The sequence below is a fragment of the Ostrea edulis genome, chromosome 7 (genome assembly GCF_947568905.1).
Source record: "Ostrea edulis chromosome 7, xbOstEdul1.1, whole genome shotgun sequence".
NCBI lineage: Eukaryota > Metazoa > Mollusca > Bivalvia > Ostreida > Ostreidae > Ostrea > Ostrea edulis.
Window position 1 is genome coordinate 72,173,740 of NC_079170.1, and position 26,076 is coordinate 72,199,815.

A 26,076-nucleotide genomic window follows, 5' to 3' on the forward strand; every position below is an offset into this window, starting at 1 on the left:
CTCCGGGTTCTGAAATTATTTTCCAAATCTCCCTTCCCTTGTCCTCGCCCAGACCGATTTCCGGTTACACGTGATGCCATTGTAAATCATATATTGACATGAAATCCAAGGACAAGACATCTTTCTGTGGCCTACAAAAATTCCTATATTAGTAAATATTACAGAGACCATATGGGATGAACTCGAAAACCGCAACTTAATCTGCAACATTAATATTAGATATATCTGCTATGCAAAACTAAAAAACAAAAGACGAATATTTCAGACTGTCAAAACTGGTTTTTATATTTTTATCAATTTGTTTTACGATACTACAAAAATGCTGTTAAATCATATTGCAAAACTGACTGCACTAACTAGCCCAAAAATTGCTTTGAACTTCACAATGAGAGTTCGCACAAATACGAATTAAGTCTCAAGGCTCAAACGAAGCATCAAAATTAACGACGATAAGCGGAAAGCAAAAAATAAGCCGGGAAGCTTGCAAACCTAAATAGTGATATTCATAATTTTGACAGACATATCTTCCAATGGCCCAATAGATCATTGCAGAACTTTTCCTTCCATTCTTTTATTGAAATATCAATTCTATAAATATATTATTTTACCTTATCATTGCTTGAGATTGAATTGTAAAGTCGGTGAATTGCATTCTGAGAGGACATTTATGTCAGAATTTTCCATAAATCAATAGAAATGTTGCCAATTTCAAAGACACTTTCAACAAGGAAACGGCACATGAATTTCAAATGTGTTATTTTCCATGAAATCGCTTCTTACAAATGTACATTGCTTACTTGTGAAATCAAAATAAGCAACCAATAAAGATTTTTATACCATGTTTTAATAGAGATTTTGATAGAAAATGATTTATTTATGGTTTCATGGCGACATTTTCGATACTGGAATTTTAGCCTTCGAATATGTGACCTTGAGAGATAAAGGCAGTATAATATACAAGGACTAATAATGCCTGGTTTGTCGGCTAATAGGTTGTTGACGGTGCAACATTCATCAGCCATCTTTGATCAGTGCTTTGAGTAAAACTGATAATCAATGATCTAGCATTCTGGACGTTATCGCTAGACAGTTTGTACGTCAGATAAAATCTAATTTCATGTAGATTAGTTTGTTGTCCTGCTCTCGTGCAATGAATTTGGTTTGACTGTAGGGTGTTTATCCAGTCGTACGATTGGACTATGTGCACCACGGTAAAGAGTCACAGTCAGCTGAAGTCCTCTGGTTTGGCTATCTTCTGTAGTAAAGCGTGACTTGTTAATGTCATTGTCATGGAATTACATGAAAGTCACACATTCAAATATACCCACTCACAAACACAATGATTAAAAGGAATCTACAACACTTTGGGTTTTTTTTTTCCGGAATCACCTAAAAAGCTGCAGTCCCGCACGGTATGTAACAATTGGCAACATAACTTTGCCATCTGAAGCACGATATGTTACAATTTGTTACAAAGCGTAGCACGAATGGTGATGTTTTGTAACAAAAGGAATGCTGTAACATTGCGTCACCATTAGTGCTACGATATGTAACAAATTGTTACATACCGTCTCGTTGTTACATACCGTACCGTATCAGTGCATTTCCGGTTTTCTCTTACAATAAAAACTTTTTTTCACTGGGCATTCCGACCTGATTTTCATTCTCAATTTCATGGTTTTTACACTGTTTATTCCGACACACTGTATATTCCGACAAAAGAATTGTCTCGCGGTGCATGTCGGATTAGACAGGTTTGACTGTATTGGTATCATTGAGACATTCCCAATACACCTTTAGCCTCAACACCGTACATGTGACGTCAACGGCAAGTCCTCCTTCTTTATCTGCAAGCCGAGCGATTAAATGACTACACTTAATTTTATATTTGCACTCTTTGCTTTGTAACTGGGAGGTCGTGAGTTCGAGCCCCGCTCGTGCTATGGCCACGTCAAGCCCAAGACGTTAACCTAGGTAGTGATTGTTCCTTCTCCAAACGCTAAGCAATTAGAAGTGAGAATCACGGATCTTTCGGATATGAGCGTAAAAATGGACTTCCTATGTCGCGGCAGGCGTTGGGCCTTTAATGAAGCCCTGAGCGCTAAGCATAGGTCTAAATTTGTGGTACTTCACCTACAGCTGGCGATGCCTCAATATGAATGAAATATTCTCGACGGGACGTAAAACAAACAATCAATCAATCTGTTTTATTTTCATGATCATCGTGCTATCTTTTTCACCATGGGCAACAAATACACAAATATTTGAAGAAGAAAAACCCCACACATGTTTGATCGGAATTTGCAACTGAATGCATTTTATGTTAGCCATCATTCGCCGGTGGTTATTTTTCAATAGCATGGGTCAAAATGAGCCATACAGTCGTATAAATCAGGCATATTTTAGTAAATAGTAGAATTACTGGATTACGATTTAATATTGTTTAACATCCCGCTAGAGAATTTTTTACTCATATGGAGACGTCACCATTGCCGATGAAGGGCTGCAAAAATGTTAACCTATGCTCGGCGCATACGAACGGCCTTTGAGCAGGGAGGGATCTTTATCATGTCACACCTGCTGTGACACGGGGCCTCAGTTTTGGCGGTCTAAGTAATCTGTTTTGCAAGATATTAAGCAATCATAATTACCAAGTGAACAAACAGGCACAAAATCATCGCGAAGTAAGGCAAACTTGCATTTCTTACTACCAAATTTTAGCAAATTTTGCGGTGGTTTTAACGCAGGACAAAAACGTCATAAAACAGGTTATATGAAGAAGGAAAAAAACACAAAAATAACTGAGGGCGCGTTGGTAAATTTCACACACGTATATTTTGACATTGATTCGCAACATAAATAGTAAATGTTACTATGTTACAAAATCCTCTTTTGTTCTACAAATGTTGATTAATTTGCTTAATTATATGTTGTAAGCTCGTAAAAGAAAGATATCTGTGTAGTAGTAAGATTTATAAACACTGATTTTAAAATCATATGTACATACTATTAAGAGATAATGGTATTTCAGTACATATTAGTGTGAGTGCGTTAAAGTTGTTAGACTACCAGTGTGTAGTAGGTTGAAGTCTGAACAATGCTGATATATCATTTATTGAAATCAATTTAGCATCTGACCTTGTTCCGTTAGGTTTCGTACACTAATACTTCTCATTAACATGGCACGGACCGGGCCGTCTATAAGACAAGAAACGGCGATGTGATCGATATAAATTGTAGAAAAGCTGTGTTTTCATGGAAGATTCAGTCGTTCTGTTTATTTCTATGTTGTTTAACGTCCCATTTGAGAATTTTTCGCTCCCATAGAGAGGTCACCAGCGGTAGGTGAAGTACCACAAATTTTGACCTATGCTTGTCGCTCAGGACCGCAGCAGTGCGGGTTCTTTATCGTGTCGACGCCTGCCGTGACACGGGACCTCCCGTTCTGTTTTGTTTGTTTTGTTTCTTAAAAGTGATATCTAGAAGACACGTGACTTTCACTTCCTGTTGGTGAAGAACAGTCACTACCTATGTTGAACGTAGCAGGGTTGTCTCGGCGCCGAGATCGAGAATGGAACCCATGCCTCGGCGCCGAATCGAGAATGGAACCCAGGCCTCGGCGCCGGGATCGAGAATGGAACCCAGGCCACGGCGCCGGGATCGAGAATGGAACCCATGTCCCCGGGTTGTTTCGGCGCCGGGATCGAGAATGGAACCCAGGCCTCCGGGTTCTGAAGCGAGCGCTTTGGCACTGGGTCGCTCGGTCCTCTAAACGCTGGCAGGGGTATAATCAATCGAGATCTCCCTCAAAAGTTTATCTGCAATTTAGATACAAAAAAAGGAGTCGTGTGCCATTCCTCTGTAAAAAAAATAAAAAATATCTGTACGTGTGTGTTACGGAACCAACATTGTGTCCACCATGGAAACGCAAGCAAGACAACCATCTACAAAAAATAAAGCAACTTTCCATTCAGTTATGCTTATGAGACCAAACACGTTAGGTCGCTTAAGAACATCGGTGTACATTTTGGACTGCTTATATAAAAATATGTTATAATCCGCCGATATATATATATATATATATATATATATATATATATATATATATATATATATATATATATATTAAAGGAATGATACGAATGTATAGTAGAATAAAGAAAATTGAAATTAATTACCCAAAATATTTTATTACAGGAGACGGACGTCAAGAGAATTATGCGGTTTATGTAGTACTATTTGTCAAACTGTGTTATTTTGGTGTGAATTTAAGCAATATTTAACACACTTATATCTAATTTTCAAGGTGAGATGTGTCGTCATTGATTTATAATCTTCGACACGATAGCATCAACTCTACTTTTTCTTTGATTGTCATTTCAATTGTTAATGAAGACAGCAATACATGTACGAAAGAGCCAACATCTTGGATAACTCCGGAGCGAGTAGATTTATAGGTCGTTTGACTAGAGGTCTTTTGAATGACTCCGGAGCGAATAGATTTATAGGTCGGTTGACTGGAGGTCCCAGTCGCTACCCGTGTGTCCCTACCATTACCATTGTCAATGATCACTTGAACAATGTAAATTTATAATGGGCTTATTTGTTAAAATTTATGCAAATTGAATTTAGCATGTACATATAATACTTCATTGTAACACTCTGGTAACGTTTTCATTTTTCAGCATCCTCTAATTTTTTGGTTGTTATATATTGAAATAGAGTCTCAATAATCGGATACATATATATATATATATATATATATATATATATATATATATATATATATATGTTGATTTTGGTAGCGTAAAGTTTGCTAGCGTAAAGCGTCGCAGTTCATATATATATATATATATATATATATATATATATATATATATATATATATACACACACACACACACACACAAAGCACTAAAATGACCAACGCCAATTATAAAATATATTGATTTTGGATCAGCTCTTTGGACGAATAAGGCATGTCCTAATTCGCTCCACTTTTAACATTGATTGGCAAGCCTAAAGACCAAAAACATGTAGTATGCGTTGTAAATACGTTTGTAGATTAGTGTAGTTGTAGTGCTAGATGTATTTATATGTAGTTTTTGTTATTATCCTCTGTTGATATTGGCCACATTATGTAATTCTTTTCGTTTGTCCTGAAGAAGGGACGGGTCGTCCCGAAAATTTGACAATCTGGTTGTTCGTGTCGTTGGTCATTTTAGTGCTTTGTATATTGTATATCATTTCAATTGGTAAAGATATCGACGGCAAAAACATTGGAAATGTACCGTAGGGAGCCTGTAGGAACATAGGATTGCTTCTTACTTTACCTACACTTGTCCAGAGTACAAAATTCTAGAATTTACAAAAAATAAGGTTTGATATTTTTTTTCATGTATATTGGCCTCAAGACCATAAACTGAGAATAGACTTAAGTCTAAATTTCAAATCCAGCTCACTGGAAAGTTGTTTTTCAAGTCATAGCTGTTGTTTGCTTTCAAACGTTCATTTACCCCAGATTCTGATCTAAAAATAGGTTTCATTCGAGAAATTCACACATTGTTTCATCTATCTCCATGACACCCGCCTACTACTATGGCAATCCTTGCTTGAAACTTGACAGATCTGCGAAAAAGTGAATTACAAATCATATTTCAACATCGGGTAAATATCGGGTTTTGTTGAATTATTCTCAGTGTCCCTAAGACTGATATGACTAGGAGTCTCGCGGATATACACTGTCCTGTTTCACTAACATTGTCTCTAGTACTACCAATCTTCCTAATTAATTCTTTAACTTTTATCTCTCTGCGAATTGCGATTATGAAATCAATCCGCTGAACTTTTTTTTATTCAGTGACAACTCCGATTTAATTATATTACAACTACATATTCTGAAAATCATACAATACGCCAGAATAAATTTAATTCAGTTTTATAAATCCGTAACTGCTGATTTGCGAATAGATGATATGATTTTTTTTAAATCCCAGATGTTTTATGTATATGCGGAATTAACAGTTGCTGGTTGTGGAAACACCCTGCTCAATGTTGATACATGTATTTCAAAACAGATAAATCCAAAGTCAATTGAAGTAACAACGCCCATTTGCAGCCAGCGTTGCATGTACCATCTGCCCACGTAGAAAACATGAATAGACCTGCACCTAACTACGCATGCGTTAGTTGAACTTTACCACAAATCACTCGTCACATTGTCATTAGATACATGTACATGTACATATATTGAATATAAGCAAAACACGAAGGGGCGTTTCAATTCAAGATAAATCTTTATTCGGCGTTGCTGGTAAATACTGTAATCTTTGGGCGGTCGTTGGCATGAGGGGGTCATTGATTTCGAAGATTTTGCTTATAATTTGATACACACTTACACTGCTCTAAGGAACAGGAATGGCGGAGATCTCACACTTTGAAGTGAGATACCCGGTAGCGACTCCTAACAGTGCAATTAGTGAAGGATACCTCTAGTACTTAGCTAATGTCTACTGAAATCCGAAGTCTCGTTATCGATATTCTATATTTATCCAATTAGATATCCCTTATAACAGAATGTCTTAACTGTTATCGGAACGAATTCTAACAATGAAATCCTATGAACTTTAACGCATCGTTTTCATTGTCCTTTTTTTTTTTTTTTTTTAAATTAACAGATATTACGTCATCACCAAGATTTTGTTGCTGAATTAATTAAATCAGAAGAAACAGTCCTATCGATAATTTTACACTCATGGAGACGTCATCATTGCCGATGAAGAGCTGCAAAATTTAGACCTATACTCGGCACTTCCGGCCTTAATTTGAGCAAGGAGGGATCTTTATCGTGCCTCATCCGATGTGACACGGGGCCTCGGATTTTGCAGTCTCATCTGAAGGATGCCCCATTTAGTCGCCTCTGACGACATGCATAGGGGTACTGAGGACCTATTCTAACCCGGATCCCCAAATCAGAAGATTGATTGATTGTATATAATATTGTTTAACGTCTCTTTCGAGATTTTTTTCACTCATATGGAGACGTCCTCATTGTCAGTGAATTGTTGTAAAATTTAGGCCTATGCTCAGCGCTCACGGCCTTTGAGCAGGGAGGGATTATCAACGTACCACACCTGCTGTGACACGGGGCCTCGGTTTTTGCGGTCTCATCAGAAGGACCGCCCCATTTCGTCGCTTCTTACGACTAGCAAGGGGAACTAAGGATCTATTCTTACCCAGATCCCCCACGGGATCCAAATCAGAAGAATGAATCCCACCACTAATGGTAGAATACCTGGTATATATTCCATTTACGCTATAACAATGACACATTACTTATAGTGATATGTTTATAGCACTCTTTCTTTTGGATTCAGGTCGCTGCTATTGCATAATACTCTCCATCATCTCCATGTTCCAGAAGGTTCGTTTTCCCATACACTGTTGTTGCCGATATCTGACCAAGTTTTTTTTTTTTGGTTTTGTTTAACATTCTGTGACGATGGAACCAACTCAAGGCCGAATTGAACTGACTCACGAAATTCCGTTTCAGGGCGGCATGATCACCTTGTTTATGATGTGGTCTAAATTTTAACTTTTGGGTATATTTCAAAAGTGCCATTTTCGGAAAGCAATAACTACAGTTGATATTACATATATAAATCTTTCTTTTTAAATGCAAATTCAAAACCACACACATTTTGTAAATTGATATTTTTCAAGCATGAAGAAATGCCAAGATTATCAAAGAAGCGCACACGTGCTAGCGTTTCCCAAATTTTATTTATGATATACATCTGAGCACTTATACCTAATCACTAATCTGATCTTATTTGGTTTAGTCATTGCATTAAAGAGTATGACATAATTTGTATAATTTACAACTTTGGTTTATTAATAAGTAATTTTTGCTTTATTTGAGCAAATACTAATTACCCGCGTTTTCTCATTCTCCAATGAATAATGTACCGTGTAACTATTTTAAAGTTGATTTTCGTCATATTTCTCATACATATGTAAAAACAAATGATATTTGGAGAAATAGATTAACCCCTCTGTGCTCAATGTTTTAATTACATGCAATAAAACGATATTTAACTTGTGGTTCAATGACCGCCCTAAGATGAATTATTTCTATGACCTTTAATAGTAGGATGATAGACAAAATTGAAAGATAAATGAAGATGGCAGAAGAAAAAACAAATAAAGCAGTAACAGACCATTTTGATGAAGTACAGTTTTAGTAGATTGCCTGACGTCATAAGTAGCGATATGCCTCACAAGTGACGCGAAATATTACTGAAAAGTACTATTTGTTGAAAAGGAACATGTGTTAAATGTTTAATATTAAATTATTTAAAACTTTCGGTGATATTTCTTTCGTTTGACTTTGGGGACAAATAAATGCCGACACTAATATCAATGTGAACATTCTATTACACTGAGATGTTATGAAATAGTGCAGCTTAATGAAACGTCCCAGATCTCTCGGTTGATGGTCATTGTGTTCAGTTATTTGATATCCAATGTTAGTTTGACCATTCAGAGCCTACACAGCAACCAAGAAGGAGGACGAAATCTATAAATAGAAAAAATAGCTTGCGTACAAATATCTTGTTGAGCACTTGGGCCTACAGTATCGGTAAGTTTAACATTGCTTGTATCGTTATGAAACATAAATCATACAGACTTTTGAATGAACCCATGGTGTATTAACCCTGACTAATTCACACCATGTGTGCTATATCATTTATTACCACAGGTGTGGCAGCGACCTTTGACCTTCCCGGTCATGTTTTGTCATCCCTGTCAAACTCGCTACAAACGCAATGACATCTCCGGGGCTAATTATAGTCCAGCCTTGGAATATGCTAGTACCAGCAAAATCTATGTTTTTATATCATCCCTAAATTTCCGATTTCTAGTAGTTTCTCTGTTTGACAGTTACAAATGCAGCGATTCATTGTTTCATTTAAAGGTATTTAAAACAACAACAAAAAGTATCAACATCGGCAACTGAATTACGTTTTTAAAGTGACCTTTATGGACTAAAACATCGTACCATTGCTTTAAGGCTTACAGTAAGTTACAGACAGAAGACTTTGAGGGTTACAGTAAGTTACAGACAGGATACTTTGAGACTTACAGTAAGTTACTGACAGGAGACTTTGAGGGTTACAGTAAGTTACATACAGGAGACTTTGAGGGTTACAGTAAGTTACATACAGGAGACTTTGAGGGTTACAGTAAGTTACTGACAGGAGACTTTGAGGGTTACAGTAAGTTACAGACAGGATACTTTGAGACTTACAGTAAGTTACAGACAGGAGACTTTGAGGGTTACAGTAAGTTACAGACAGGAGACTTTGAGACTTACAGTAAGATACAGACAGGAGACTTAAGAGAGATTGCTTAGAACTCTTTTTTTTTGAGAAATGAAAATCATAATCGATTTTCTCCATTTTTATTTCTACCAGATTTTCGTAAAATAAAGGTAAACCGAAGTACCAAATCTTACCCAATTTTACTGGACATATATATAGGAAAGGTGAAGATAACAAACAGTGATCAATCTCATAACTCCCATGAGCAATACAAAATAGAGAGTTTGGCAAACACGGACCCCTGAATACAACAGGTGGGATTGGGTGTCTAGGAGGAGTAAGCATTCACTGTTGACCGATCACACCCGCCATGAGCGCCACACTGTATATCTTGATCAGGTAAACGGAGTTATCTGTAGTCAAAATCAGTTTACCAAGGAAGATATAAGTTACTGACAAACAAGTTGATGTTACAAAAGTTTCAACAGCCTCGTTTAAAGTCAATATTTTGCAAATGCTATCGTCGTTATAACGATCTACTTTGCCAATACAACCTACCATGGAGTCAAATGTTGTCTGATGTGTTTAATAGCAATTATTAGGCCGTTCTTTACATATTGATTTTTACTACGGATTACTCCGTTTATCTTATCAAGATAAAGGGCCGCTCACGTCGGGTTTGACCGGTCAACAGGGGGTGCCTACTCCTCCTATGCATCTGATCTCATCTCTGGTATATCCAGAGATCCGTGTTTGCCCAATTCTCTATTTTGTATTCCTTATAGAGTTATGAGATTGATCGTTATCTTCACCTTTTTATAGAAATGGTGTTATCCGGAACTCCTCCACATTCCATCCGTAAATATAGTGAGAAATAATGCAATAATTTTGTTCAAAAATTGAAAAGTAAAATCGTTTGTGCTGATTAAATTATATCATGATCCACGAATCACATATGAAGATCCACGCGTCACAAGAATTACGGGCAAATGAACAATTTGATATTAAAAAAAAAAACAACAACCAAAAACAAAACGAATTTTACAAATGGTTAGAATATATTAAGACAAGTCACTTGGTAAAGTCTCGTCTCCTACAAACTTGCACCTATCAACTAGATGTGGATCTGGCTGGCACAGGTTGGTAAAATCTAGAAAAAACTTATGTGAAAGAAGTACATAACTAGCAATTATTCACAATATGAAATAAACATGATTTGATATAAATGTATTTGTTTATGTATTAGGATGTACTGAAATTACTGTACAGAATACGCCAAAGCATTACACCGTGTTAATTTGTGATCGATGCGCATCTGATATTGCGGGTTTTACAATGTTCGCTAAATCTGATATGTGTAGTTGTGTTGCTCGATAAATCAGTAGTGACCAGAACAGAAAAAACTGTAACCATGCAAGTTTACAGAACAATTAAAAGAATTAAAAAAAAAAAAAAAATTGTCCATGATTAACATTTTCTGGGTGGGTAGTGGAATGGGTAACAGACAGATAGTTAAAGACGTTCTGTTTCGAGCCCCACCCCCCAACTATGAACGGATGAATCGATATCCTAGTTCTGTTTCGAGCCCCACCCCCAAACTATGAACGGATGAATTGGTATCCTAGTTCTGTTTCGAGCCCCACCCCCAAACTATGAACGGATGAATTGATATCCTAGTTCTGTTTCGTGCCCCACCCCCAAACTATGAACGGATGAATTGATATCCTAGTTCTATTTCGAGCCCCACCCCCAAACTATGAACGGATGAATTGATATCCTAGTTCTGTTTCGAGCCCCACCCCCAAACTATGAACGGATGAATTGATATCCTAGTTCTGTAATATAACGAACACCGTTTTAAATGTTTATTAGAATGGTACATTTTCGTTGTTTATATATGGGTATTGTACAATCTATATACTTTGTGTTCTATAGGTGTTTCTATATATTTCCATACCTTAATCGCAACACGGTCTTAAATCCTGTGGTAAGTTTTTATTTGGTCATTGCAGGTACATCTCGGTAACAGTTCGCTTGGCGAGTTTTCTTGTCAGATCCGTATAGCAAACATATGCACTCACTCTCTTTTTTTTTTTAAATATAAATATACAATGTATATATAGAGAGTTCTTTAAAAAACAAAAATTCTTTAAAACTTGATGGTAGTTTCGTGTTTTGCATTACATGAATACAATTTGTATCTCATAAACGAATTTCTTTGTAGTTTCATTAAAATGTAAATGATTTTCTTCACCTAAATATTTCTATTCTATAGAGATTTGTACACAGTCGTATTATGAAGGTCCTCGGTCTGCTTTGAATTCAATTCCGTTTTAACCCGCACTGTACTGTACTTATCTAGGAAACATATTGCAAGGAATCGTTTGATAATTAATCTATTGATGAAATAAATATTGTTTTGTATCGCATATGCATTTCATTTCCTTGGAGTAGAATGTTGCTTTGTCATTGGATAAAAGAAGATGCATGGTAACATACTATATTTTTATAGATAGTCAGTAAGAAATCTATACAGGGTAACGCAGCGGAGTATAGATAGTCAGTAAGAAATCTATACAGGGTAACGCAGTGGAGTATAGATAGTCAGTAAGAAATCTATACAGGGTAACGCAGCGGAGTATAGATAGTCAGTAAGAAATCTATACAGGGTAACGCAGCGGAGTATAGATAGCCGGCAAGAAATCTATTTAGGTAATACAGTGGATTTGTGTGAAAACCTTTTGAAATGTGCAAATTGTCTGTTGTAGTAGGGTTCTCGACAAAATAAAACAATTATTAGGTTGGTAACAAAATCTCAATCTCTCTCTCTCTCTCTCTCTCTCTCTCTCTCTATTTATCTCTCTATCTATTAAATTAGATGCGTAACTTCGGAAAAAGGATTGGCTCTAAGGGCTGGGCCGGTCGGGCTGGAGTACGAAGCGAGAATGGGAACGGTTGCGGGCTGGGCGAGACCCATCAAACGGTCGAGGTCGGATCGTCGGTTTAACCCGTCTCGTGGACTGCCTCAGCTGTGCCGCGGCCTCTCCCGGGGTCGTCGGCTCTAACTATCCGTCTGTCTGTCTGTTGTAGTAGCATAGTGATTGAAACACTTGCTTTGTAACCGCGAGATTCCGGATTGGATTCTCAACCCGACGCCGGTTTTTTGTTGTTTTTCGAAATTCCTGACCCAACCACGTCATCTGAAAAGAAAAGACTACGTAAACTGTGGATCCATCATTTGCATAATGACAAGATGAGGTTCGAGACATTTGTATGAAGAAACGTGTACCGTCTGCCTAATCTGTGACTCAACTGAACGTCTTTTCTCAATTTCTTCTTGCAAAAGAACGGGCTCAAATTTATACGGCTCCAAACTTAGCTGTTCGTGACTTGTATGTAGTGATTGTTTCTTCGCCAAACGCTCGGCATTTAGAAGTGACCTTTTCTGGACATCGGAAGGAAAGCGGCGCAGAGGTAGGCTTCAATAACGTGGCCACCTACCATTGAGTCGGAAAGGCGCCAACTTAAAACGACTCACGGGGAGGCCTACAAAAGCTGGCCAAGGACAGGCAGAAGTAGCGAACCTTTGTTACTGCACCACGTGCCATTTGGCGTAATGAGCAGTAAATAAGGAAAGGATTGGAATAGGTAACCTGTGTAAATCAGGTGAGCTAAATATTGAATTTTGACATTGAATATAACTTTTTACAATTGTACTTAATGTGTTGATATGTCAAATATTATCTAACATTAGTGTCATTGTGTCGTGCGTTCAATTGAACATGATGTATTGATATGCCAAATGAGTTTTAAAGTACATATTATACAACATATTTTTTTTTTGAAAAAAAAAATAACTGACATCAATTTGTCATGTACATTCCCTATTGATATACCTAATGACTGCAATGTACCACGTTTCTAAGCGCCTCTTGATAGTGATCTCGCGCAGAAATTCAATCAGAGACCTTCGTGATTAGAAAAAAAAAGCAAAGCTCAAACCTGAACTCCACCAAATTCAATTTCAGATTAACGTCTGCGACATCACTTTAATTTTTAGCATGCATGTGCATTAATACTATTCCGCGATATTAGAATTGCGAAATACGTCTGGAATTTCCTAAAGGTTAATATTTGAAATTGATCATTTATTTCCTTTTCAGTTCACATGAGTCCTAGTCTTACCATAAAGCATCCTTGGGTCAAGGGGATTTAAGATTGTTGAAATGAATGATCCGAAAGGGAGATAATCAAGATATAGTAGAAATATCAACGAGGGATTTAAAAAAATATATCTTCTTTAAAAACACCGAACGAGAAAAGTCAAGAATTGTATGAAAGATTCCTGATATAATGAAGATACATTTTATACAAGTTTGTTCAAATCATGATCGCCAAGGCCAGGGTGAAGACACAACAGGGACTATGATAATTTAGGAATTTAGAAAAATATATATACACGAATCATTAAGAACCAAAACGGTACAACATGTCCAGTTACTAGTACCATGCAAGCATCCTCATGAAGTATAGATTCGAGATTCTGGAGCTCTCTAACACGATGCTGCTGGGTTCAGATTGTACGCTAAAGCTTAATTTTCCATTCAGTAACGTTGTATTTAACATTTACAAGACTTTCATGTTACCCTCAGTGCTAAACACAAAACATCTATGATTATGATAATTATAAAAACTTTGACCAAAATTGTGAAATCCATTTGATTCCGAGCAAGGTTATATGGATCATATGGTGAGCATTTTTTTGCAACCCTTTCCTTAACTCATAACATTTATAGCAGACAACTGCAGGCAGTCAAATTAAAAATGAAGACCTGTACCACAGTTGCGAAATTCTTAGTCCCTGGGGCAAGAAGTCAGATGCTAACCGTTTAGAGTAGGATTTTACACTAAATGTGGATGAAAAAATGAAATGAAATTCAAATATTTTTTTATATTTTTAGAAATAGCATCGGAAGATGCAAAATTATGAAGAATAAAGGTGGGGAAATGATCATTCCAGTGTTCGAGGCGGTTTCTGAATCCCAAAGGAAACGCAGGTGATATTTCAAGGACAGTCGGATCTAATGACGTCAGGATGACCTCTAATGTCACATTTATTGCACCATTAGTGCACGCCATCACAGTATGTTTGTCACATGACCGTTGCCACTGGGGTTGGTTGGTTGTATTTTGTTTAACGTCCCGCTCGAGAATCTTTTACTCATATGACTTGCCTTCATTGCCGGTGAAGGGCTGCAAAATTTAGGCCTATGCTCGGCACTCACGGCCTTTGAACAGGGATGGATCTTTATCGTGTCACACCAGCCGTGACTCGGGGCCTCGGGGGTTTTTTTTTGGGGGGGGGATCTCATCTGAAGGACCGCCCATTTAGCCGCCTCTTGCAACAAGCAAGGAATACTGAGGATCTATTCTAACCCGGATCCCCACGGGATGTGTGTTTTGTTTCGAATATATGTGGCAAATAATTTTTTGAGTTTGAATGTGCACTGAAATATGTCACATCGGTGTCAAAGATAAAATTCTTTAACAATACATTTATATTTCAGTGCCTGCAGCTCTGGAAGTATACTGCTAATTCGTGATCAAGCTAAATCGTACATCATCTGCGATTGCGCTTAATCGAAACAATTCTTTATAAGAAATTCAATTGCAATTCTGAGAAAGTAAAAAAAAGTATATTTAGTGATTGAAAACTGAAAATAAATCATGTGATCAACGATTGCTTGAATCGCTGTGACCTCCCAGTTAGAAGGAACTTAAATTGCTTAAGAAAAAAAATGCCATCAACGTTTGAAGTTCCCTTTGCATCTTAACCAATTGTCTCATCTAGTAGATGGTAAATATTCTATACAGCGTTCGAACTGACAGATTCATAAATCACGACGCGTTTTTGATATATCGTACTGGTTCCATTTGCGATTTTCAGCAGCTTTGACACTCTAAAAGAAAGTGGTGAATATAGGTTGACAGCTAAAAGTTTCAAAGTTTCTTATGCACGATTTCAGAGGAAAAGGTCTTGAAGATGACAATACTTGTGAATGTGTAATGAGATCGAAGAAGCTTTTTTGCCTCTTTGATAATTTTGACCGAATTTCTAAAACATAATCAAAAAAGACCTGCATACGGCTACATGGGCTTGCGTGCTGGAAACTTTATAGAATGGTTTTTTCAGCATGTAGACAAAGAACACTATTTATATTTCCAGTGTTTTTGACTTTGATGTTTTTACAAATTGTAATGATAGTCATTTCCTTATGAACGCGCTGCAGTTGTGAACTATACGCGCATCTTGATAAATAGCGGTATACATGTAATACGTCTATTTCAACGGCTGAAAATGTCCGACAGAAATGAAAGTAGCATGTAAATATACAAAATAAGTTTCATTTTTGAAAATACACAAGGCTATGAACTGCAATGTTTCACCCTAGCATAATTTTCATAAAGCGCTAATGCTAGAAGCATAATATTGGAGAGGTTCCGCAGAAATGGGACATAGTTTTGATTTCAGGGAAACACAACATCTATTATTTTCATAAACGATCAAATAAACCAATCAGATTGGTTCTTTTATGAAAAATTCTGAGGTATGAAAACACAAAAATACGTCATTATAGCGAGACCTGATGACGATTTGTTTGAAGAAATGAAAATAGAAATGAAAATTATAATGTTCAATTGCAGTTATTTACCATCTGAAAATAGGAGTCACAAGAAAAAACAATTACATGTACCTTTATGATTCATAATGTGTTTGAACAGAAAATTAAACCAGCCATTTAATGCATAGATCGAAACAAGCTCAGCCTGTAATTTTCAATATTTTTTTTTTGGGGGGGGGGGTAATAATATACACGTGTTTCTGATAAAAATATTCCAAAAACCCGCATCAAAGTGAATGTTTGCAAACATGAAAAAGGAATATTAATCATATCGCACTTCATAAACTTCGACTGTACAGAATCTAGAATTTTCAGTGTCTTTGAAAAACCTTTAAGGCCAAAAGGTCTCACAATATTTTGTAGATTATGCATGAGAATTGTCAATCGCAGGTGAAAAACCGTGTTACCATTTCAATCTGCATTTTTCTTTAATTGGTAGATATGATAGCAAAAATACCTTCGGAACCAAGCAAATGTTTAGTAATTATATCACGCAGGCGATCAAAGTAGATGTAATGTAAACATTGATTTATGGAAACAGTAGTTAAAGAGCACCAAAAAATGTTATAATATAATTATTTCTGGTCATTTCTATTTCATTAAATTACTATTTATCTATAGAGTGATATGTCTATGATGTGTGAATGCAGTGCAGAAAGTGTTCACATGATAAGGAATCGATTTCATAAGGCAGTTCTTGACCTATTTATGAGTACCATGTATAGATTTAAGGAGAGTAGAAAACAATTTACAATGCTTTCAACATAGGCTATATCTTTTTTCTTCAATCGATTTAGATATATTTCAACAGTACCAGTTGTAGAGAGGGAACTTCGCTTATGGCAATTCAAATTGAAATTCAATTGAATAGAGCATCTTTTTGGGTGAAAACGATCTATCCGTCTCTGTTTAGTAAACCTGAAGGGATGAAAGATTTAAATAAGTTACATGTATATGTGGAATATGCACTGGTTCCAGCTGACAAAGCTTGTAACAACATTGTCTTTGTTTGTAAAGCTGGTGCTTTCGAAGAACTCATTATTACAGCCTTATATTCCAAGAACCTGGGTTTAATTCCACATTTGATAATCCAATTTACACTCAAAGGTCCCTTTCAAAATACAAAATTCTTGAAAATCGCGTTTCGGTTTTTAAAAACACATTAATATTTCAGTCAATTGGACGAATGGATTTGGGTTATCGCATACCTACATGTATACCGGATCACAAAACTTCACCAAAACCCATTATAAACAAAGATACTTTGCAGGACTCCGTGTACGTTCCACCAAGCCCCTATCTTTACTCCTCACGAAAATTTTAACTGTTGTGAAGGAGAAACTTTAAATGCATTGTGTCACAATATATGCGAGAAGTGATGTGAATCAGAACTTTGAGTAGATTTCAAATTACAAAACTTTTCAAAACTCAAACAGCATCAAAACGTGCGATTTTTCTGTACTTTACAACACCGTTCCTCGTGATAAGCTCTCTGACATCATAGACAGTTGCTTCTTCAATAAGAATAGAACTCGGAAATATTCATACCCTGTGATCAGTCCCCAACAGATTACGTTATCAAACATTCTGATTCTACGCAGAAGTACTCTAAAGTTGATATTTAATAGACACTGGAATTTCTTATTGACAATATCTGTGTAGTCCTTGGATATCAGGTCTTCCAGCAGTCTGTTAGAATTCTCATGGGTACACATTGTGCTCTTTTATTGGCTTACCTATTTTTTGCATTCTTTTGAAGCTGACTTTATCTAAAACCTTCTCTATGAAAAGAAAAATATATCTTGCTATGACCTTCAACTCGACATTTAGATACATCGACCACATTTCATTTATTAACAATACTCAATACTCACTTTCATTCATATGTCGATTCGATCTATCCCAGTGAAATCAAAATAAAAGACAACACAGAATCTTCCATATCAACGCCAAATCAACATCTCAAGTTTATGACAAATGGGACGACTTTTGCTTTTCCATCGTCAACTTCTTACATGTACAATGTATGTAGTAATATTCCGTTATCACCAGCATATGGTGTTTATGTCTATCAACTGATTCGATACCTAAGAGCATGTTCTGCATATGATCAATTTCTAAACAAAGGCAGGCTACTGACAAATAAGTCGATCAAGGAGTTCAACAGTCTCGTTTAAAGTCAATGTTTACAAATTCTAGGGTCATTATAATGATCTCCTTTTAGATGCATTTCATACCAATTGTTAGGCCGGTTTTTACATGTTGCTTTTGACTACGGATCATTCCGATTATCTAATCAAGATAGAGGACTTACAGCGGGTGTGAACAATTACCAAGTGATGCTTACTCCATTAAGATGCCCGATCCCACCTCTGGTGTGTCCAGATATCCGTGTGTATCTGATCCCACCTCTGGTGTGTCCAGGTATCCGTGTGTATCTGATCCCACCTCTGGTGTGTCCAGGGATCCGTGTTTGTCTGATCCCACCTCTGGTGTGTCCAGGGGTCCCTGTTAGTCTGATCCCAACACTGGTGTGTCCAGAGGTCTGTGTTTGTCTGATCCCAACACTGGTGTGTCCAGGGGTCCGTGTTTGTCTGATCCCAACACTGGTGTTCCCAGGGATCCGTGTTTGTCCGATCCCACCTCTGGTGTGTCCAGGGATCCGTGTTTGTCTGATCCCACCTTTGGTGTGTCCAGGGATCCGTGTTTGTCTGATCCCACCTCTGGTGTGTCCAGGGGTCCCTGTTAGTCTGATCCCAACACTGGTGTGTCCAGAGGTCTGTGTTTGTCTGATCCCAACACTGGTGTTCCCAGGGATCCGTGTTTGTCCGATCCCACCTCTGGTGTGTCCAGGGATCCGTGTTTGTCCGATCCCACCTCTGGTGTGTCCAGGGATCCGTGTTTGCTCTACTCTCAATTTTGTATGTGTGAACTACATGAGATTAACCACTGTTCGCTATCTTCACCTTTTTTCACAATGAACTGAAATGTAGTTTATTATTTACTATATCAAAGAAAGAAAATCGAGCTTTAAGATTTAGGAACACTGCTCCCTTGCGATCCAAATACCATTTTCACAACAACAACAAATTTCTTAAGGCTAAGTTAAAATTTTGTCTGTCTTATATTCAACTGAGTGCAACGGTGCCCCGAGTAAGAATAGGGTTTCATAAAAAATATGTGAGCAAAGAATTATAAAAGAATACCATATTTTAATATTTTCATCTTAATCGTAAGATTTTTAGTGAAATGGACCACAAGTATCATTTTCCAAACATTTTAATTTGCTAATGTATAATGATGGGGATGTCTAATGGCCTCCTCTCACCACTCTTTTGTTAGAAAATGTCTCAAATCGTCAACTACATCGCTATAGCCAACACCGAATAAGGGTTGTTTCGTTCTTGTCTATTTTGCATGGCAGGACTTGAACTGTTATCATTACAGATCCTTTGAAGAACATTACAAAGCTGACACTCTTTCCTCGTTCACATGGCATGAATAAGATTCAGCATTTCATAATTAACAAAAGTAATTTGTCATTTGTATTAGAATATTATATGCTTACACAATGCTATTGCATTAGTCTGTTCATACCATACTTGATTAAAATTTTAAGGTCAATGGATACACACACACAAAAAAAAAGATTTATATCATAGGTGTTTTTTTGCAATGTATACCAATTATATATGCACGATATTTATCAATTCCATGAATATCTCTATATACAGAGACGTTTTTGATAGATTTCAATTTTATCATAAAATTGCATTGATTTCAATATGATTAGGAAGATTTAGCTTTTGATCAGAATGCAAGAATTTGCATGGATGCAAAGGAAAAAATTCAAGACAGATGTGCGTGTACTAATAATAAAACAGACAAGAACTATATTTCTTTAACTTTTGTTAGTAGCATGTGACATTAATAACACATCTCCCTCGGATTGGAAAGAGGATTGCGATTTCATTTTCTAAATTAATTTTTTCCCTTTTAAATTGTTTTCATTTTCACCGAGTATGAGCATTAGAATTTTGACAGATTGAACAGATTCACTCTATACAATAAATTACCTTGTTCATTTTCAGTTCAAATAAATTATCACTCGTAAAGTTCTACATTTAGAAGTAAATGTAAAGTATTTACATTATCATTTAGTATAAGTCATTTATTGAATAAAAATCGTTGATGGAAGAACGGGACGGGTTGTTGATTTTTTTAAGGGGGTTGTGGTGGGGGGGGGGGGGGGGTACCAAATGTTGACCTTCACTAAAGAAACACGACATTTAACCCCGAGCACAACCCTCAATTAAAAAAGGAAGATGAATTAAATTGAACATATTTTCTTGATTTAATTGAATGCACAAGGATTCGGCATGCACAAGTTCGAAAGATTAGATAACCTTCTCCCAATATAACAATTTGTGATACTGCACGCCATACAATATAAAAAGTAACATCTGCTTCAATTATATTTCTATCAATACGCATACATAAAATAACATCGTAGATTGCACTCTATGCTCTATCATTATTTTTTAATATTGACTTACATTTTCGCTATATTGAATGACAATTTAACACAATGGAGATACAGTGATCGCCTTTGTGACGTCATAATATACACGGTACTAGTATTGTAAATAATAGTATAGTCATAGATCTTTCATGCCGAAGAAATATACATTTTTTTGAAATATTATACCGGTATTTCTCATGCCGAAAAAGAAAAAATAATGCACTTTTATATTCTTTAAAAAATATATTTCTTATGCCGAAAAGGAAATAAAATTAATGAACTTTGATATTTTGTTTTTTGATATTTCGTATGCCGAAAAGGTAAAACTAATGAACTTTCAAATTTTTCTTTTTCAATATCTGAGGAGCAAAAATTTTAATCCTTTGAGTGGCAAAATATAATTCGACAGTTTATCAGTCTCAAAACTGTTTTGAAATAGAAAAAAAAGCATATGAATGAGCGTCCGTTCCAATCGGTGACACACACAGAAAACCTCTGCTAAGCTAAAAATATTCATTAGCATGTTTTAAAGACAGCGAGATGAATGAAGTTCACAATATTCCTTTGATCTGCAGTATATGTACAGCAATTAACATAAACGTCAGAATGTGTATCTGACTATAACACTGGGGATAAATAAACAACACATTGTTAATTCATACAAGGTACATCATAAAACATTTCCTGATGTCACCGAGTGCTATTTCTATTTAGAATTTTCTTCTTATGATTGGAGGCAGTCATTTTTTAAAACACATGTGTAAATGCATGAATTGAAATAGAAACCACAGGGATGGCCTGTCGTTTTCTCTGAAACTTACGTCAGGTGAATGGTTGTGGGTTAGAACCCGAGGTAAACCGACGTTTACCGAAATAACCTCTCTTCCCCGATTCCAAGGACTGCTAGGCTGTCTGGATATGTTATTTAAACGTTCGGCATTTCAAAGAAACTGGTGGGTGCAAATATCGTATTTCAATTTCGGAATAATAGTAAATTAGAGGTAAAGTGAGAATTGATCATCAATGTAAAACATGAATGCAAAACATTACTGTCATTTACAGTCGGACTTCAAAAGAAAATATGTTTTTAAACATGTTTATAGTATTAGAATACGATAAGCATGTTTCAGAATTCAATCCGGGACACATCAAAGATCGAATTCTGGTGAATTTCCTAAACATATACTTGATCATTTATCTACATATTATTATGCGGTTTTGAATGCTTTGAAAACATTATTAATGCGCACAGTACCATCTATCATGCTTGTTTTCACTGTGTGGACATTCATCACTGTCTGGTCTGAATTGTACAATATACCGAAGTCATGAATAACCTACACTGCTGATCACGCGATTCGCATTTTTTTTTTCTTCGTCCGAAAATATATTTGAGTTGCTTCACGTTTATAAAATAGCCATGCAGTTATCTAAATGATGGATTGTGGCAAAATTAGTATAAGCAGGTACACCCTTTTAGTGTTAATAGTCGGTTTGATGATAATTTTGCGATTGAAATGACAGATTGAGATCCCGAGGAAGCAACCTTGAAATCAAGAATATAAGGATCGTAGCACTTACTCTCCTGCATCCGAAACAGGTGATATAATTCATAATAATTTTGATAAAAAGATGAGACAATTGGAGGATATAGAGGCTCAGCGAAAATTTATCGGTCTCATTGGCCTCTGGGCTTTCATTCTGAGGGCGAAGTCCTAAAAGCAATAACGAACTGAAATACACGCTATTAAAATCACAGATTGTTTTTTTCAGTAAGATATAATTGAGGGATTTTGGGTTGGTTTTACATTTTTCTTATATCTTACCTTACGAAAAAACTCAAAATCAGTTTAAAGTTCTTTGCGTTCAGAAAAAAAGGAAAGACATGTTTTTGACAAATTTACTTCATCCGTTACAATCCCAGAAGTTTCCACATTTTAATTCCGTATCCATGTTTTGTGGAATACTATCTATTATTATAATGTGACATTGTGATTGATTATCGAACTGCTGTTGAATTTAGTGTGTACTCATTAAGGAGGTACTCTACATCGTCATAATGGCTGACTTCCTTTTAAAAAAACCCATCGTTTTGCTGAATAGCTCAGTAGGTTAGTGTGTCGACTGCTGAACTGTAGATCGCGGGTTCAAATCTAGTAGGGGTTTTAAATTTTTCTCAGATTGCCTTCTACCAAATCTGCATTTTTTGACTAAATAAAGTAAATTTGAAAGTTTTCAATTTCAAAATATTGTTATATAGTACATATCTTCCACTTTTCATTGATATCAAATTTCTTGGATGTACATAGCATACCTCTTTAAATAAGTTACCAAGTGAACATAACCCAGTACCTATATAGACAGATTCCGAGAACTGTGAAACGTCTGGTGCATTGCATATATATACGTAATACCTACATTTGTCTTCTGTATGTGCTATAGGTATACGGACTTGCAGAAGGTACTGCGATTTCTTCTTCCGGTCAAGTTCAGGGCATGGATACCCATGTCCGTCCCAGCCTGGAGTTGAACTCTCTCTCGACCTGCAGAAACAAACCTTCTGGTAGCGCGTGACCAGGACACGACCGCTCGACCAGCAAGGCATTTTATGAAACCTGCATCCGATGATGATGGAATTCTGGCCACGCTGTTACAAGCTACACTGCCATTGAGAATGGACATTTGACGTAAATTTAACAGGATCATGTGCACGATACCCATTCCTTTTGAAATATTCCATGAAGCTCCGAGACTGCGGGTTACTGTTAACTAGATCCACTGATAATCATGGAGAGACGGAGAGAGAGAGAGAGAGAGAGAGAGAGAGAGAGAGAGAGAGAGAGAGAGAGAGAGAGAGAGAGAGAGAGATGGATGGATGGATAGATAGATAGATATATATATATATATATATATATAGAGAGAGAGAGAGAGAGAGAGAGAGAGAGAGAGAGAGAGAGAGAGATTAGATAGATAGATATGGAAACACTGAACAAAATCGTAACATTTTCCACTCGCATCCGTTATACGCTCTCTCTCTCTCTCTCTCTCTCTCTCTCTCTCTCTCTATATATATATATATATATATATATCATAAAACGATTCATTGCCGATATAATTGTTTTTTTAATCTAAAGCTATCAAGTATATATAAATATATATCGCTGAATCGCTGAAAATATCAAATACCCGGATTGCACATTCATTTCGACGGAGTTTTTAAGGAGCAATCATAAAAATGAATTTTTGTCCATATGACTGCTTTTTTTATCTAGAGCTATCAAGTTGACTTCCAGCTACCTTCGATGTATTTTGCGATTGTTTGAAATCGGCGAAATATTTATAAAGTATTTGCGTGAAATGCAATGGGTAACATGATGGAAAAGTGGAAGGGGACATTATTTTTCTCTTGTTCTAAAATATTTGGGTAGGGAGTATACATCAAAGTCAGATTATGACAGACTAATGAAAAATCATGCATTCCATTTATGATATACTAAACTATACCAACTTAACAATAACATAATCCAGGCAATACAAAATAACCCTTACCTAGGACTCGAAATTTTCAATGGAGTCTGCACATAAACAACATCAGCATGCAGGCAAATACCACCTTGAGCTTCTTAAGAAGAAATCTCCGAAATACCCCCAGAACACTGCAGGAAAACCACCTACATATCGCTGGTTAGATCCATCTCGGAGTACGTGGCCACCATCTGAAATCCCTACCTTAAAGGGAATATTGACAAACTCGAAAAAATACAAACCACTGACATTAGTTAGACCTAGATGTCGAACCTCCACATATGGAAACAGGTGCTTGGATGTGGCAGCAGCTACACTCTAGAACTCTCTGCCTGATACCCTCCGCCATTGTCAGAATTTGGACACCTTTAAAAAACATTTAAAAACACATCTTTTTAGACTTGCATATTATTAGTATTATAGGTGGTTTAATCTTTATGGTTTCTTTACCATCATTTTAACATGACTTTTTCAAGTGTATAATTATATATTTATTTCATCTATTGTATTTTATATCATTTGTACGGCGTGGAACTTTCTTCATGCACATCATGTTTTAGATTTTAGTAATTTTACTTCACATTATTGATGTTTTGCTAGCATTGTTTTGATATTATCTGTCTTAATGCTATTATAAGTTCCTTTTACTACTTTTATAACATGCTGTATCATTTTTATTGTGTGCAGCGGTTTAGAGTTGTTATTTATAGTCATATAGGGCGCTATATAAATAAATATTATTATTATTATTTATTATTATAAAATTCATAGGCAAGAGTCCACAGGCCTTATCGGTCACAGGAGTACTAGTTAAAAGTATCACTAGTCCCAAGGGCTAAAAATCTAGAAAAAATCCCTGTTCTTAACATCTAAACTGAATTCTAATATTCAGCAATAGCATAAAAGAAGATGTGTTCTTAAAACTTCAATGCCCTCAAAAGTGCATACACTGATGAAAGGCTTTACATCATATGCCATCATTGAACGATATCACTAATTTGGACTGGCCCTACATTCATTACGTTAGAGTTGCGAAATTCACCATTTTTTGTATACGATCCTTTGTGTTTTTCCTAAATATGCATTTAGTCTTTATACTGTATCAGTAAACTTAAAGAAGTCCTTCAAATGATAAAGACAATAATCATTATAATTTTGGCTCCACCCTGAAACCCTTACCCCATAGGATCATGAAAACAATTTTGGTAAAGGACTACCTACTTCTTCTAGATATCCATTTACTTTAAATTTAGTATCAATAGCCTTAAAAGCAGACATAATTTACATATTTTGCACATCTACGCTACATATACCAAGTTTGGGCCCGCCTTGGAGTTTGGTAGAGGCATTCCTGCTCTATATCACTATCAGGTTTAAAAAGAATTAGAATGGTAGTTATCAAGAAATTAAAAATGTTCTATTGTTTACACATTTAATAACTAACCATTTTGCCTCCACCCCGATACCAAAAACCCTACCCCTGGGGTCATCAAATTTACACTTTTTGGTAAAGGACCACCTGTCAAATTTCCAATTAGATTTAATTTAGTATCAATAGCACTAAAGAAGATGTTATTTGATTGATTTACACATAAACATTATATACCCAGTTTGGTCACGCCCTGGGGTCAGAAGGATCATGAAATTTACAAATTTGGTAGAGGCCTTCCTGCTCTACATCACGATGCATTTAGGGTTTCTTACAAATGTGCGATTATAGAGAAGACGATTTCTGAAAATTGGTCAATTATTGGCAGATTTTGTCCCGCCCCGAAGGCCCAACGGTGCAGGATTCCTGAAAATTACAATTACAATACTTCATACCAAATTTGAAAAGAATTGGATGGTAGTTATCAAGAAAAGTTTAAAATGTTTAATTGTTGATGGACGACTGACGACGACGGACTCGGACTAATTGCAATAGGTCTTTACTCAAGTGACGTAAAAAGGATTATAAAAGCAGAAACCCGAAGAACGAGCCGGAGACTTATATCCTTATGTACACGGTGATTGAGGGATTAGT